Genomic DNA, 15,825 nt, shown 5'->3' on the forward strand with positions numbered 1-15,825 from the left:
TAGTAAAATAAATTTTTGAATATACTTACCCGATGATCATGTAGCTGTCAACTCTGTTGCCCGACAGAAATCTACGGTCGGGATACGCCAGCGATCGCTATACAGGTGGGGGTGTACACAACAGCGCCATCTGTGAGCAGGTACTCAAGTACTTCTTGTCAACAAGAACTCAATTTTCTCCTCGGTCCACTGGTTCTCTATGGGGAGGAAGGGCGGGTCCTTAAATTCATGATCATCGGGTAAGTATATTCAAAAATTTATTTTACTAATGAAAATAACATTTTTCAATATTAATCTTACCCGATGATCATGTCGCTGATTCACACCCAGGGTGGTGGGTGGAGACCAGCATACATGTTAACAAAGAAGCTAAGTATCCCGTATTTCATTTTATTAGTTATTCAAAAATAACATAAAATAAATAAGTACCTGGTAAGGAAGACGACTTGAACCATTACTCTGCCTTTATTAAGTACGTCTTCCTTACTGAGCGTAGCGGTCCTCTTAGGATGCTGAACGACTCTTAGGTGCTGAAGTATAAAGGGCTGCAACCCATACTAAAGGACCTCATCACAACCTCTAACCTCGGCGCTTCTCAAGAAAGAATTGACCACCCGCCAAATCAACAAGGATGCGGAAGGCTTCTTAGCCGACCGTACAACCCATAAAAAGTATTCAAGAGAAAGGTTAAAAAGGTTATGGGATTATGGGAATGTAGTGGCTGAGCCCTCACCTACTACTGCACTCGCTGCTACGAATGGTCCCAGGGTGTAGCAGTTCTCGTAAAGAGACTGGACATCTTTGAGATAGAATGATGCGAACACTGACTTGCTTCTCCAATAGGTTGCATCCATAACACTCTGCAGAGAACGGTTCTGTTTGAAGGCCACTGAAGTAGCCACAGCTCTCACTTCATGTGTCCTTACCTTCAGCAAAGCAAGGTCTTCTTCCTTCAGATGAGAATGTGCTTCCCTAATCAGAAGCCTGATGTAGTAAGAAACTGAGTTCTTAGACATTGGAAGAGAAGGCTTCTTGATAGCACACCATAAGGCTTCTGATTGTCCTCGTAAAGGTTTAGACCTTTTTAGATAGTACCTAAGAGCTCTAACTGGGCAAAGTACTCTCTCCAGTTCGTTCCCCACCAAGTTGGACAGGCTTGGGATCTCGAACGACTTAGGCCAAGGACGTGAAGGAAGCTCGATTTTAGCAAAAAACCGAGCTGCAAGGAACATGTAGCCGTTTCAGATGTGAAAACTATGTTCCTGCTGAAGGCGTGGATCTCACTTACTCTTTTAGCTGTTGCCAAGCACACGAGGAAAAGAGTTTTTAATGTGAGGTCCTTAAAAGAGGCTGATTGGAGAGGTTCAAATCTTGATGACATAAGGAACCTTAGGACCACGTCTAGATTCCAGCCTGGAGTGGACAACCGACGTTCCTTTGAGGTCTCAAAAGACCTAAGGAGGTCCTGTAGATCTTTGTTGGTGGAAAGATCCAAGCCTCTGTGGCGGAAAACCGCTGCCAACATACTTCTGTAACCCTTGATCGTAGGAGCTGAAAGGGATCTTACGTTCCTTAGATGTAACAGGAAGTCAGCAATCTGGGTTACAGTGGTACTGGTTGAGGAAACTGCATTGGCCTTGCACCAGCTTCGGAAGACTTCCCATTTAGACTGATAGACTCTGAGAGTGGATGTCCTCCTTGCTCTGGCAATCGCTCTGGCTGCCTCCTTCGAAAAGCCTCTAGCTCTTGAGAGTCTTTCGATAGTCTGAAGGCAGTCAGACGAAGAGCGTGGAGGTTTGGGTGTACCTTCTTTACGTGAGGTTGACGTAGAAGGTCCACTCTTAGAGGAAGAGTCCTGGGAATGTCGACCAGCCATTGCAGTACCTCTGTGAACCATTCTCTCGCGGGCCAGAGGGGAGCAACCAACGTCAGCCGTGTCCCTTTGTGAGAGGCGAACTTCTGAAGTACCCTGTTGACAATCTTGAACGGCGGGAGTGCATACAGGTCGAGATGGGACCAATCCAGCAGAAAAGCATCCACGTGAACTGCTGCTGGGTCTGGAATCGGAGAACAATACAACGGGAGCCTCTAGGTCATCGAGGTAGCGAACAGATCTATGGTTGGCTGACCCCACAGGGCCCAAAGTCTGCTGCAAACATTCTTGTGAAGGGTCCACTCTGTGGGGATGACCTGACCCTTCCGGCTGAGGCGATCTGCCATGACATTCATATCGCCCTGAATGAACCTCGTTCCCAGCGTGAGCTTTCGATCTTTTGACCAGATGAGGAGGTCCCTTGCGATCTAGAACAACTTCCTCGAATGAGTCCCTCCCTGCTTGGAGATGTAAGCCAAGGCTGTGGTGTTGTCGGAGTCCACCTCCACCACCTTGTTTAGCTGGAGGGACTTGAAGTTTATCAAGGCCAGATGAACCGCCAACAACTCCTTGCAATTGATGTGAAGTGTCCTTTGCTCCTGATTCCATGTTCCCGAGCATTCCTGTCCGTCCAATGTCGCACCCCAGCCCGTGTCTGATGCGTCCGAGAAGAGACGGCGGTCGGGGTGCTGAACAGCCAAAGGTAGACCTTCCTTGAGAAGAAAGCTATTCTTCCACCACGTTAGAGTAGACCTCATCTCTTCTGAAACAGGAACTGAGACCTTCTCTAGCGTCATGTCCTTTATCCAGTGAGCAGCTAGATGATACTGAAGGGGGCGGAGGTGGAGTCTCCCTAACTCGATGAACAGGGCCAGCGATGAAAGTGTCCCTGTTAGACTCATCCACTGCCTGACTGAGCATCGATTCCTTCTCAGCATGCTCTGGATGCATTCTAGGGCTTGGTTGATCCTTGGGGCCGACGGAAAAGCCCGAAAAACTCGACTCTGAATCTCCATACCCAGGTAGACAAAGGTCTGGGATGGGGCGAGCTGGGACTTCTCTAAATTGACCAGGAGGCCCAGTTCCTTGGTCAGATCCATAGTCCATCTGAGATTCTCCAGACAGCGACGACTTGTGGGAGCTCTTAAAAGCCAGTCGTCTGATGGAGCCGGACACAAGATCATGGTACTGCTGCACAGTCTGTGAACTGTCAACCCTGGGGAAGCGAGGAAGTACAGCGACAACCCGAAACTGTCTAGACTGTCTGGGTAGTACAGACAACTCTTTATCGGGTTGCTGAGGTTGCCGCACCGCGTCACAACAAGTCACCTCTGCTGGTTGTTGAACGTCTTCCCAGTGACACACTGACTCCGTAAAAAGAAATCCTCTATCAAGGACTAAGCTTGGACTGCATGTCTTGCAACAAAGCTCAAGGTCTATGGGAGCAGGTGTGGCAACAGACGGGGTTAGCGACTGAAGCGGAACCATTTACCCTCCCTGGAAGCATGTTATGCTTAAATAAAAGTCCATAGGAGGCTAAGCAGCTTAAGGCTCCTCTCCAAATGACAGAGTCCTCAAGGGAATATCAGAAGGAGGGAGAACAGCACTTTCTCATCTACAGGAACCATATCTGAGAAAAGCTAAGTTCTCTCAGTGAGGGTTTCACTGGTGCAAAAGCAGCAGACCAGAAGGCAACGTTATGAAACTGCTTGACAGTCTGTGAGTTGGCAACAACCAAAGATGTGTGGGGAAGCCTCAACTCCTGCCTGACTAGTTTGCTGCTGGCGAGTGGCGGTAACCACAGTGTGTTGCGGAGGCTGACACACCGTGTCAAAACACGGCAGCTTGTGGTAGCTCCCGCACGGCAACGGAGTGCTCTGTGTGTGGGAGTCATCAAACATCTGGCAGGGTTGACTGTGCATGGGTGGAGGAGCTCTCACAACAAGAGTGTGAGAGCATGAAGCCATGCCGGGCGCACAACCGTGGGAGGTGTAGGCCCACGGGTGCATCGTCAACCTTCTCCGCAGTCGGAGTGTGGGAGCTGGCAACAACAAAAGCAGAGTGCTGGTGCGTGGGAGGGGCTGCGGTGGGTTGAGGAGCATGCGGAATGGTATGCAGAGCATGCTGTAAGGTATGCAGAGCATGCTGTAAGGCAGAGCATGCTGTAAGGTATGCAGAGCATGCTGTAAGGTATGCAGAGCATGCGGTATGGTATGCAGAGCATGAGGTAAGGCATGCGGCTCATGCTGCATGGTATGCGGCTCATGCTGCATGGGATGCGGCTCATGCTGCATGGTATGCGGCTCATGCTGCATGGCATGCGGCTCATGCTGCATGGGATGAGGCTCATGCTGCATGGAATGAGGCTCATGCTGCATGGGATGAGGCTCATGCTGCATGGTATGAGGCTCATGCTGCATGGAATTCGGCTCATGCTGCATGGAATGCGGAGCATGCTGTAAGGTCTGCAGAGCATGCTGCATGGGCTGAGGAGAATGCCGCATAGTGCTGGAACCCGGCAACTCCTGATGCGGCAGCTCACGCATGTTAGCAGATGGTGTAGCAAGAACATGCGTCTGGCAGTGAGGACTGCGCATCGGTGGAGGAGCTCTCACAGGTGTGGTGTGGGAGCAGGCAGCCGCAGTATCTGCTGAGCGCACAACCTCGGCGGGTTGTAGGTAAACAGGCTGCATTGTCAACCTTCCAGCATGATACTCCTGTATGAAGGAGTAAGCTGAGACTGTAAAGTCTGCAGCATGGACCACTAGGGTCTATGAAAGACAACAACAAACGGAGCTACTGTCCGTTGTGACTGAGGTTCTAAAACAGCTGGTGCGGCAACAGACGGAGTTACTGCCTGTTGCGGTACCACCTAGCCTCTCTTAGGAGGTGTGCAGTTGTCGTACTGCAGCGAGTCCGAACTGACCCAGTGGCTACACCTAGGCCGTTGGACTTGCGCGGAAGGGACCGACTTGCACTTAAAAGCTGCAAGATTTGGTCCATGGTTTCTGCGAGAAACCTCTTCCGCAGACGAGGAATAAATGGGCTCTCTCGTCTTTGTGTGGGTGGGGTGATCACGTCGGCAACGTGTGTAGATACACCCGAAACCACAGAGGGAAACGTCTGTTCGTCGATCAAGGCCTGAGGAACCCATAAGTCCTTCGACATTACTTCTCCCCTGGGCTTGGGAGCTTGTAAGAGGTCCCAGACTAGGTGAACCACTGGCACGAACAGACGAACCCTCGAACGCAACACTGTAACACTTTGCGCATATCACTTTATCACTTTTGATTTTCTGTTTGCACTTATTTCACTGAACTCGAAACTTTAAGTGGTTTGTACCTGAAACACGCAATCCTATCCTTCATTAAAAGGTAGTAATTGCGAAAACAGTATTACAATGTAACAGAAAAACATAATGAAAGATAAAGAATTCAGTGGCTGGAAAAGAGACTAAACACTAGATCAAATAAACTACGTTTAAAATCTCTCACCGCATAAAGCCTGGGAACAAGAATAAAACTCTAGAAACGTTTTACCTTCTTCCCCTCTATCGACTAGGGAGAAGAGCAAAAAAAAAACGAGAACAACGTTACCCGCTTGAACGAAACGTTTATCCTCCTCTCTCTCCCTCCGTCTCTCACTCTCTCTTGACTTAGAACCTGAGAGATGAGCCCAATTATATATATCGTTAAAACATATTATTTGTTAAAGGAAAAAAACTGAAAGGTTTCCCAAATAAAAAGCTCCTTTATTAGAATTAAAACCATTTAAGCTAAGAAAGAATGAACGAAACGCTAGAATCGGTTTACTCTTACTGCAACGTGAAACCGTGAATACTCTCTCTCTATCGTAACGATAGAGCGCAAGTTGAACGTTCTGAACGTCAACAACTGCGGAGACTAAACAAAACGTTAGTTCAACTTTGAAAACAGTACGAGACTTATCAAAGAAATTCTTTCAAAAACATAAAATTAAAATAGCATAAATTCTTAACAGGAAAAAAGATATGACGAGCTCAATGTTATTTAACTTCGGTTCCAAGTAAGGACCGCCTACTATTAGGAAAGGTCGCATATTTTTTTTTTTTTTTTTTTTTTAAAGAAAGTTAATCGAAGAGGCCTATAAATGGCGGAGAGATATAAAATAAAAAGTGAAAGAGAGTCTATACTCTCTTCGACACCAACACTTCCGTCTAAGGGAAGGGTCGGCCATTTAAAAGTGAAAGAGAGTCCATACTCTCTTCGTCACCATAATTAATTCAAATTAATTCCAAAAGCTTGCTAAGCTAAAGATAAAGCTTCCTGAATAGCGAAGGCTAAACTCTAGAGCAAATACATCACCAAATCGTGAGCAATAACTCCAGAATCAACAGCGTATCCCAGTAGGTCTAGCCGGTGGCACGACAGAGGAAAAATTGAGTTCTTGTTCACAAGAAGTACTTGAGTACCTGCTCACAGATGGCGCTGTTGTGTACACCCCCACCTGTATAGCGATCGCTGGCGTATCCCGACCGTAGATTTCTGTCGGGCAACAGAGTTGACAGCTACATGATCATCGGGTAAGATTAATATTGAAAAATTTGGATAGAAAGATGAAAGAAAGTAGGACCAAAAGTAAAGTACAAAGCTGAAAAATGGGTGTAGCTAGGTGACAAAGGGATGCTGCAAAGTCCCTGAGGTAATACATACAGTGCTATAAATTAGGTGGACTGATGCCACTAACTCCCATACAAGGAGTAAAATGAATGAGAGTTACCATATCCACAGGCCTCAAAAGTTGTTTCTCTTTTTTAAGATTTTCCATGATCAATCTATCATGAAGAAACGTTTTTAGTCTTTTACTCTACCTTGTTTTGAGTATTGTTCTGTCTGATCTTCAGCTGTTGGCTTTCATTTTAATTTGTTGGAAAAAATCTGGCAGTCTATTAAATTTCTTATTCCTGATCTTGATATTAATCTTTGTCACTATCATTCAGTTAGTTCTTTACGGTTGTTGCATAAGATTTTTAATAATTCTGACCATCCTTTGCATTCAGATCTTGCCCATACTGTACATTCCTGTATGTAATATTAGGTGTGCAGTTATTTCTATCAGTCTTGTCTTTCATACTACATAGTATTCTAGATGTTTTATTCCAACTGCGACCAGATTGTGGAATGATCTAACCAACCTAGTGGTTGAATCTGTGGAACTTTAAAAATTCAAAATTACAGCCAATCTTTTTATGTTGAACAGCTTGACATAAGTTGCTCTTCATAGTTTATATGTGAAAGACCTATTTTAACGTTGTTACTTGAACAGCCATCACTGGGCTAGGAGCAAAAGTGTTGAAGGACTTGTGGGTATACTCTCATATGTAAAAGGCCATGAAGGTTGTTTAGTGTTTCTACACCCAAGCCTTCAACACCTGGCCAATTGCGAGATTCCTCTTAAAGGCTAGGTGGGGCCTATACCCCAGAGTTTGTGAGCCCTGGTCTAGCTAGTTTTTGACCCTCTCGCCTGCCTGGGCCCACGCTCTACGGATAGTCTATAAAGCCAGAAAGAGATCGTGTTACTTTCTCGATTTTGCAGGTTGGTAAGGAAGTTGCTGACACAGGCCTGAGGTATCGGGTCCACTTCAGATAGCAACAAAGAGCCCTCTTGGGACACAATAGCAACTCCTCTCAATAACCACCCAATGCTTCACATAGAAAGTTTGAGGTCTCAAACCTGGAGTCGTAGGTTCTGGCCATGAACTCTTGCAAAAAATTAAGGAAATCTTCCATCCCCCGCATGGGTGACTTGATAAAAGACCTCGTACACATTGCCCGCTTTCTTCGCCGATGCTAAAGCTAGCAAAAAGACAGTCTTTAGAATCAGATCTCGGTCTGACAATCCTCTTACAGCTCGTATATGGTACACATAAGAACCTTGAGAATGAGGGTTTTGTCCCACTCTAGGGGCCTGAGGTTCCTCCTGAGCATAGATAACTCCCACGAAGAGGCGAATTCTTTACCATACCATTCAATCAAAAGACTATACTCAAGGCTGAACAGTAGCCTTTTACAGCCATGAGTGAGAGGCACTTCTCTTGGTGAAGGAGAATAAGAAAATCCGCAATCTGTGGTTGAGATGCTCCGATTAGAAAAGTATCCCTTCTACAATACCAATCACAAGAGATAGCCCACTTTCCCTGGTGGACAGCTGCAGAGGATCATCACAAGTATTCAACCATCTCATGTGTAGTGCCTCATGAAAAGCCTTTCACTTGGAGGGGATACTGTATAATCTCCCACAGTGAAGTTCTAATGACTTCATGGATTGTGTACATCTGAAGATACAGTTAACAGAAACATGTAGATCATTGGGGTACTGGGTAGTTCTCTCAGGAATTTGACTAGAAATACTTACTGCTTGGGATACCATTCAGCATGTGGCCATCTGGGAGTTACAAGGGGTATCTGGAGTCCTGGTGTAGTCAACACTTGGTTGATCAGCAGGCAGATCAGGCTGATTGGAGGAAAGGTGTATAAGTCCAGGTGATAACATTGCTGTTGGAAGGCATCTTTAAACACAGTCCATGGGTCTGGAACGGGGAACCAAACACAGTTTTTACACTTAAGCTAACGTGGCAAACAGGTCCATCCCGGGAGAACCCCACAGAGCTTGAAGCCTTTCTGCTACTAAAGGATGCAGGGACCACTCCGACCCTACAACATGACTGGCAACTAAGTGTGTCTGCTAGTATATTCCTCTTGACCGGAAAGTACCTGGAAGACAACTCTACGATATGAAACGTCGCCCAGATGTACATCTGCTTCATCCGATTGCAAAAGGGGAGTGAAACCGTGACCCCTTGCTGGTTGACGTATGCTTACTGCGGTAATGTTGACAATTATCAGCACTACCAGATACTTCCTCAAATGTTCTTGGAATGCTTGTAGGACTAGAAACACTGCTTGGATTTCTAAGAAGTTGATGCACAGATGCCTCACTTTCTGACCACACTCCTAAGCCAAATAGGTCACCTAGGGCTCAAAAGTGATTTTTCTCTTTTTTAAGATTTTTCATGATCAATCTAGCTTGAAGAAATGTTTTAAGTCTTTCACTCTACCTTGTTTTGAGTATTGTTCTCTTGTCTGATCTTCAGCTGCCCTCCTTTGACACATCTGAGAACAGCTGAATCTCTGGAGGCAGGAAGTCGAGTGGAACTCCCCTAGTGAGGTTTTCCATGTTCAGCCACAAGGTAAGATCATCCTGGGCCTACTCCTTCACTGGAGCAGGAAAGTTTGGGTGATCTTTTTAAGCTGACCAGTGTTCCTTCAAATATCACTGAAAAGATCTTTAGTGAAGGTGCCCATGTGGAATAAGCTTCTCCAGTGAGGAAAGGTGGCCGAGAAAACTTTGTCAGTAACAAGCTGGGATTACTATTTTGGATAGGAACAGTCATGCTACCTCCTTGAGCTTGCTGATGCGATCATCTGACAGAAAGACTCTTGTTGCTACCGTGTCTATTGTCATGCCCAAATACTTCAACCTCTGCTTTGGTATGAGGTTCAACTTCTCCCACTTTACTACAATTCCCCGATCATGAAAAAATGCAAGAGGCCGATCTCAATCCTATAGCAACTGCCTCACGAAGGAGGCCATGATCAGCCAATCGTCAAGATACATCAACAAATGTATCCCTTGCAAATGGGCCCAATGAACACCTGAGTAAAGACCTGAAGAGCAGTACACCATCAGAACCAGGGAAAATTGAACTGGTACACTGTAACATAGAGGGAGAGGTGGAGGTACTTCTGAGAAGACTGATAAACGGATACTTGGAAGTAAGCATCCTTCAGATCTGCTAAAAGCATGAAGTCTCCTCTGATAGAACTCGACACAAAATTTACTGTTTCCATCCTAAATTTAATTTAATGCACAAACTCATTCAGTGGAGAGAGGTCAACAACCAATCTCCAGTCCACATTTGACTCCTTCACTTGGAAGAGTTGACTGTGGAAGCCAATGGACTCTTCTCAAACATCTTCAACATCCATTCAGCTCTGTCTGCAAGGCCAAGGCTTTCGGTGAAGTTGGAGAATCAGACAATAATACTATTGATATGTGAGAAAGGGAGGCTGATGGTCCAGATATGGTAGCAAGTAACGGTCCTGAGGGACTTTCACTATTCAAGGCTCGGCCATGTGTCTTTGCCAGGTTGCCCTATAGCAAAGTAAGCATACCCCTACTCACAGCAACAGGAAAGGGGGAACGCTGGTATCAGCGTTTCCTTCCCTCTCCCTCCTCTTCCTGCTGGCCTTGTTCCTGAAAAGACCAGGTCGGGTGGCTCAAAAGGATTGTGCATGCACAGGCTCCCTTCAGGTGGAAGAGGTTGTGACATCCGTGATCGGAGTCTAGGAAAGGCTCCAGAAGCCTTCCTTGCACCCGATCCTGCAGGGTTTGGCCGCAGATCCCCTTGAAGAGCCCAGGGCACTTAAAGGGAAGTAGTTCTCCACCATAACCTGCATGTGACTCCTCAGGGAAAGAGATGTGAATGCCTGCATTGAAATTTCACATAGGGACAAAGCTACATCTAAACCCTCTTGTTTTGAGAATTTGAACACCAAGGCATCTCTCTTTTTCTGAACCCTGTTGGCCCACTGGTTTGCCAGCTGCTGTGCCAGGAAGGTGACTACTTTGCACTTCTCCAAAGACTCTGGGGATGATAAACCAATTGGCTTTGTGAAATACATCACCGAGCCTGACCATTTGTCATGCCAAAACATGCCTCAGAGGGAAGCCCTCTTCCTTAGCAGTAATAAAACAAAATAAGGGGGTGATAGTCATTATTCTTTATAAAAAAAAAAAATATCTAATCAATGAAGTTCGAAATAGTTTGAAGGCCTATACAACATTATTTTAACCAAAGCTGTTAGACAGAATCACTTAGAAGATAACCATGTCAGCAATTATGCTAAAGCAGATAAAGTGGTATTATCATTATCCATACAACTTTTACTGCAAACATGTATTCCTGATGATTAATTATTGATAAAATAGCCTATAAGTTTTATCATTTGTGAAATTCATGAAGTACAGTAATATATGAGAGATTATCATAATCCAATATACTTGCAGGTAATGCTGATGGAGTCCCAATTAAAAAAGAATGCTTGGGTGGCCTCTTCTTTAATGATATGACACACTCATGTGATTATCCAGAGAATGTTGCATGCTCAGAGAGGAGGAAAAGAATGTTTAAAAGTGACAATCAGGAAAAGCACTTCATAAAACGTAAGTAATGTTATCTCATTGTATTTTTATTTGCGGAGACAAACTTTGCTTATGAGAACTAAATTCAATTTTATAAATCATAAAAGTTTATAAAAATTTGTCTCAGGTGGCATTCTTAATAGTAATGTACTGTAAAGTACAGTATGTTCCTTGGAATAAAGTCAATTCAACTATTCATAGCTAATGGAAAATTTATTTTGTCACAGTTTTATCCTAATCTCAAAATATCTTTTTCTGAGGTAAATATAGTTTTGTTAAACTAACTGAAAATTTAATCAACTTTAGACATGATCAGTACAGTATGACTATTTTCTTTACAGCATCAGATTGCAGTTCTTTGAAAGGATTATTTGCCTTAGAGGGTGATGTAACAGCCTACTACCTTTGCAGTCATGGAAATGCATTTATGCTTAAATGTCCTGATAAAGCAGTGTTCAGCAGTAAGCATGGGAAATGCATACTAAGGAAATAATTTATGAACACAGAAACATCAAGTAGACATGAAAATTCTCAATACAGAAATTGTTTTATTTTCTTATCACATATACTGTACAACCATCAAAAGTTAGGTTTGAGTTCTCTTTTTTGATTACTGAATGACTTAAATAATATGACATTTCAGTTATGCTTAGAATGATATTATTGTGAAGTGGGTGGAATTACAAACAATAAGTTCAACAGGAAACATCAAAGTTGATATGGTATCTTATTCTCTTGCATCCAATGTGCCTGTACTTTGATAGACTCTTTAATCTTGTTACATTACTGTACTAAATTTTATATATACAGTGTATGATGTAACTATTCACAGTAAAACTAATGTTGTACTGTATCTCATTTTAAAATGAATAAACACATTTAAAATATCAAATGAAAGTTTCTCTGAATTCCTGACAATGATAACATTATTTTCTTGTTTAACAATATGAACAATTTTACTGAAGATCATTTGCACCACTGTTACTTGTCTCTTTATATATATATATATAATATATATATATATATATATATATATATATATATATATATACAGTGAACCCTCGCTACTTCGCGGTTCGACAATCGCGGATTCACCACTTCGCGGGGTTTTCCCATAACCCATATATATATACATATCGCGGATTTTCCGGAAAATTCGAAAATACCGCGAAATCTGAAGACAACCAAATACGATATTTTGTTACCTGTAATTCCATTAATACTGTAATTAGTAATATCTGCTCTTACTGATTGTTCATTGCATTACATATGATATATAATTCAGCACAGAAAGAAATAAAACACGAAAAGAGAATGTGATCATACGATAATTCAGTACGTAGTAAAATTAAATCGAACATGAAACGCAAATCAGATGCAGTCATACCATATTAGAATGGTGTGTACTGTAATGGATGTGCTTCTTTTCCATGAATCTTTTGTATGTATACGTACGTAGTACAGTACTGCATCCAATAATATTCTTTGTTGCAAAAATCACATTTCGAATACTGTAAGCGTACGAGAGAGAGAGAGAGAGAGAGAGAGAGAGAGAGAGAGAGAGAGAGAGAGAGAGAGAGAGAGAGAGAGAGAGAGAGAGAGGCGTAAAATAGCGTACGTAAATTTTTATTATTATTGTTATTATTATTATTATTGTTGTTGTTGTTAATAAAATTATTATTGTTATTATTATTAATCATTATTATTATTATTATTACTGTACAGTATTATTATCATTATTTATTATTATTACGGTATTGTACTTAATCTACGTACGTTCAGTATGCGCGGGGGCATCTTCTATGAGTAACCAACGCGCCATAGTACTAAGACGGGTTGTGATTGGTTCAAGCGCTGATAGATGACGAATCAAAACTCAAGTTTTGTTATCTAGCCTGTGATTGGTGTTTTGCCCGCATCTTCTACCCGCAGCATCAAAGTTCTCGCGGGGCTGCATCATTCACTTTCTCTTTCCGCGTATTGCTGAGTAGACGTTCTTAACTTTGTGAAGTTTAATCTGTGCTGTGTGCGACTGTTTTAAGTTGAACTTTTTGTTGAACTTTCTGTTACAATGCCTCCCAAGCGTTCTGCTTCTAGTAAGGCTGGTAGTGAGCCTAAACGCCACCGAAGGATGATGACGATAGCTGAGAAGGTTACGCTTCTCGACATGTTAAAAGATGGTAGAAGTTACGCGGCCGCCGGCCGCCATTTTGGCATCAACGAATCCACCGTTCGCTACATCAAGAAGGACGAGGCGAACATTAGAAAGACTGCTGCAATCACCTTTAGCAGATCAGCGAAGCGAGTCGTTACAACGCGTAATAAAACGATCGTACGCATGGAAGGTGCTTTAGCTGTGTGGATTGCCGACTGCCGGAAGAAGAACATAGCGTTGGATACGAACACCATCCAAACAAAGGCTTTGAGCTTATATGAGAATTTTGCTGCAAAGGAACCTAAAGAGGACGACGGCAACCATGCTGAAGATGATGATGATGCAGATGATCCTCAACCAGGGACATCCACTGATTCCCAGCCTCAGAAACGTTTTTCCGCAAGCAAAGGATGGTTCGCGAAGTTTCAGAAACGCTTCGCCCTGAAAAGCGTTTCCCTGCATGGGGAGTCTGCTTCCGCTGACACTGCCGCTGCTGAAACTTACGTGAACCAGACTTTCAAGAACATTATCGCTGAAGGTGGATACAAGCCGGAACAAGTCTTTAATATGGATGAAACCGGCTTGTTTTGGAAGAGAATGCCGTCGCGAACTTTCCTGTTCAAAGAGGAAGCCAAAGCCTCTGGCTTTAAGGCATTCAAGGATCGCGTTACCCTCGTGATGTGTGGCAATGCTGCTGGATTTTTGTTAAAGCCGGGGCTTATTTATAAGTCGAAAAATCCTCGCGCTTTGAAAAATAAAAATAAGAATCTCCTTCCCGTGTACTGGATGCATAATCAAAAAGCATGGATTACGAAGATGCTGACCTCCAACTGGTTCCACCAGTGTTTCATCCCGCAAGTCCATGAATATCTCTTAGAGAAGGGCTTGCCATTCAAGATCCTTCTCCTTATGGATAACGCTGGTGGACACGCAACTGACCTGTCGCGTGAGGGCGTTCAGGTTGAGTTCCTGCCACCCAACACCACGTCATTAATTCAACCAATGGACCAGGGGGTTATCAGGGCGTTCAAGGCCCTCTACACGAAGAATACCTTGGCGGACCTCGTTGCGTGTGTGGATGCTGCCCAAGATGACGAGGATGAAGACTTCAACTTGAAGGCGTACTGGCGGCAGTACACCATAGCCACGTGCCTGCAGAATATTCAAAAGGCACTTCAAGAGATGAAACCTGCAACCGTAAATGCGAGCTGGAAGAAGCTGTGGCCCGATATTGTTTACGACGACAAGGGATTTACTCCGTCGGAAATCCAACACTCTGCAATACGGAAATCTGTGCAGTTGGCTGCCATAATTGGGGGTGACGGGTTTGGCGACATGACGACTGAAGACGTCGACGAGTTGTTGGACTGCCATTCCCAGCCCCTAACTGACGCAGACCTCGAAGACCTGACGAAATCGGCAAGTGAGGAAGAGAGTGAGGGTACCCAGGAAGAGACCCAAGAAAATGTCGAAGAAACGGGCTTAACATTAGAACGGCTTGCCAAGTTCTGCAACCATATGAAGGAGGCGAAAGAAATGTTACAAGAGTGGGACGAGGATATGGTTCGCTCGATGCAATTCTGCAACAAGGTTGATGACATCACGACTCCCTACAGGATGCTCTTGGATCGAAAAAAGAAGCAGCGGCAACAACTTCCGATCACAATGTTTTTCCAGCCTCGCAAAAAAGAGCCAGTTCCTCCTGCTAGTACGCCTTCGGAAGAAATTGAAGAAGTTGAAGAGGTGTCCCAGGAAAAGACACCTCCGTCTGAAGAGACGTAAAATACTATCATTGACTGCACAGTAGAACACATCATCAGCTTCATCATCATCATTTCTACTGTGCAGCAAATTCATCGCCATCGTCATTCAAGTTTTTCTTGAACTTCTTTCGTGGTGAGTACAGTAACAATCTTTATTTTTTACTTTAACCTGTTTTATAGTTTAGTAATGTACGTACTGTATGCATTAAGTTAAAGGGAAGGTTTTAAAAGTCTACATGTTGTAACCTATCATATTTTTTTTGTTTAAAATTTACGTTTACGTACGTAAAACAATCTCTCTCTCTCTCTCTCTCTCTCTCTCTCTCTCTCTCTCTCTCTCTCTCTCTCTCTCTCTCTCTCTCTCTCTCTCTCTCTCTCTCTCAAATTGTTTTCCTGCTTTGCTACGTACAAGTACTGTATAATTTATATTTGTAAGGTAACATATTTTGTAAATGCTTTTACTGTAAATACTGTATGTACTGTATCATTATTTATCACTATCATCATGCGCGTTAAATGCCTTGTTTGTTCTGAGTGTGGTTGTTTACTGAGCGTACACGCCGTCGTTTCAGGCGGCGTCATAAAGAAAAAGATTTCATTTGGAAGTCCTAAGAAAAATACGTAAACTAAAACATTGGTAATAAAAAAATCAACATACAGTACTGTATAATCAATATAATCGATGCAAAAACTAACCTAGACGTACATATATGTGTACACTAAATGAGTTTGTTTCTTCATTATGATCAGAGATGAACGTAAACAAAACATTGGTTGCCATTTTTTATCGT

The 15,825-nt window shown here is 43.5% G+C and overlaps 1 pseudogene; it reads left to right on the top strand.

Annotated features, from left to right (window-relative positions):
• LOC137621574 (uncharacterized PE-PGRS family protein PE_PGRS54-like) overlaps positions 1–11,994 on the top strand; it is a 35,883-nt pseudogene extending 23,889 nt beyond the window's left edge.
• The last annotated feature ends 3,831 nt before the right edge of the window (positions 11,995–15,825 follow it).

This window comes from Palaemon carinicauda, chromosome 2 (genome assembly GCF_036898095.1).
Source record: "Palaemon carinicauda isolate YSFRI2023 chromosome 2, ASM3689809v2, whole genome shotgun sequence".
In the NCBI taxonomy this organism is placed as follows: Eukaryota; Metazoa; Arthropoda; class Malacostraca; order Decapoda; family Palaemonidae; genus Palaemon; species Palaemon carinicauda.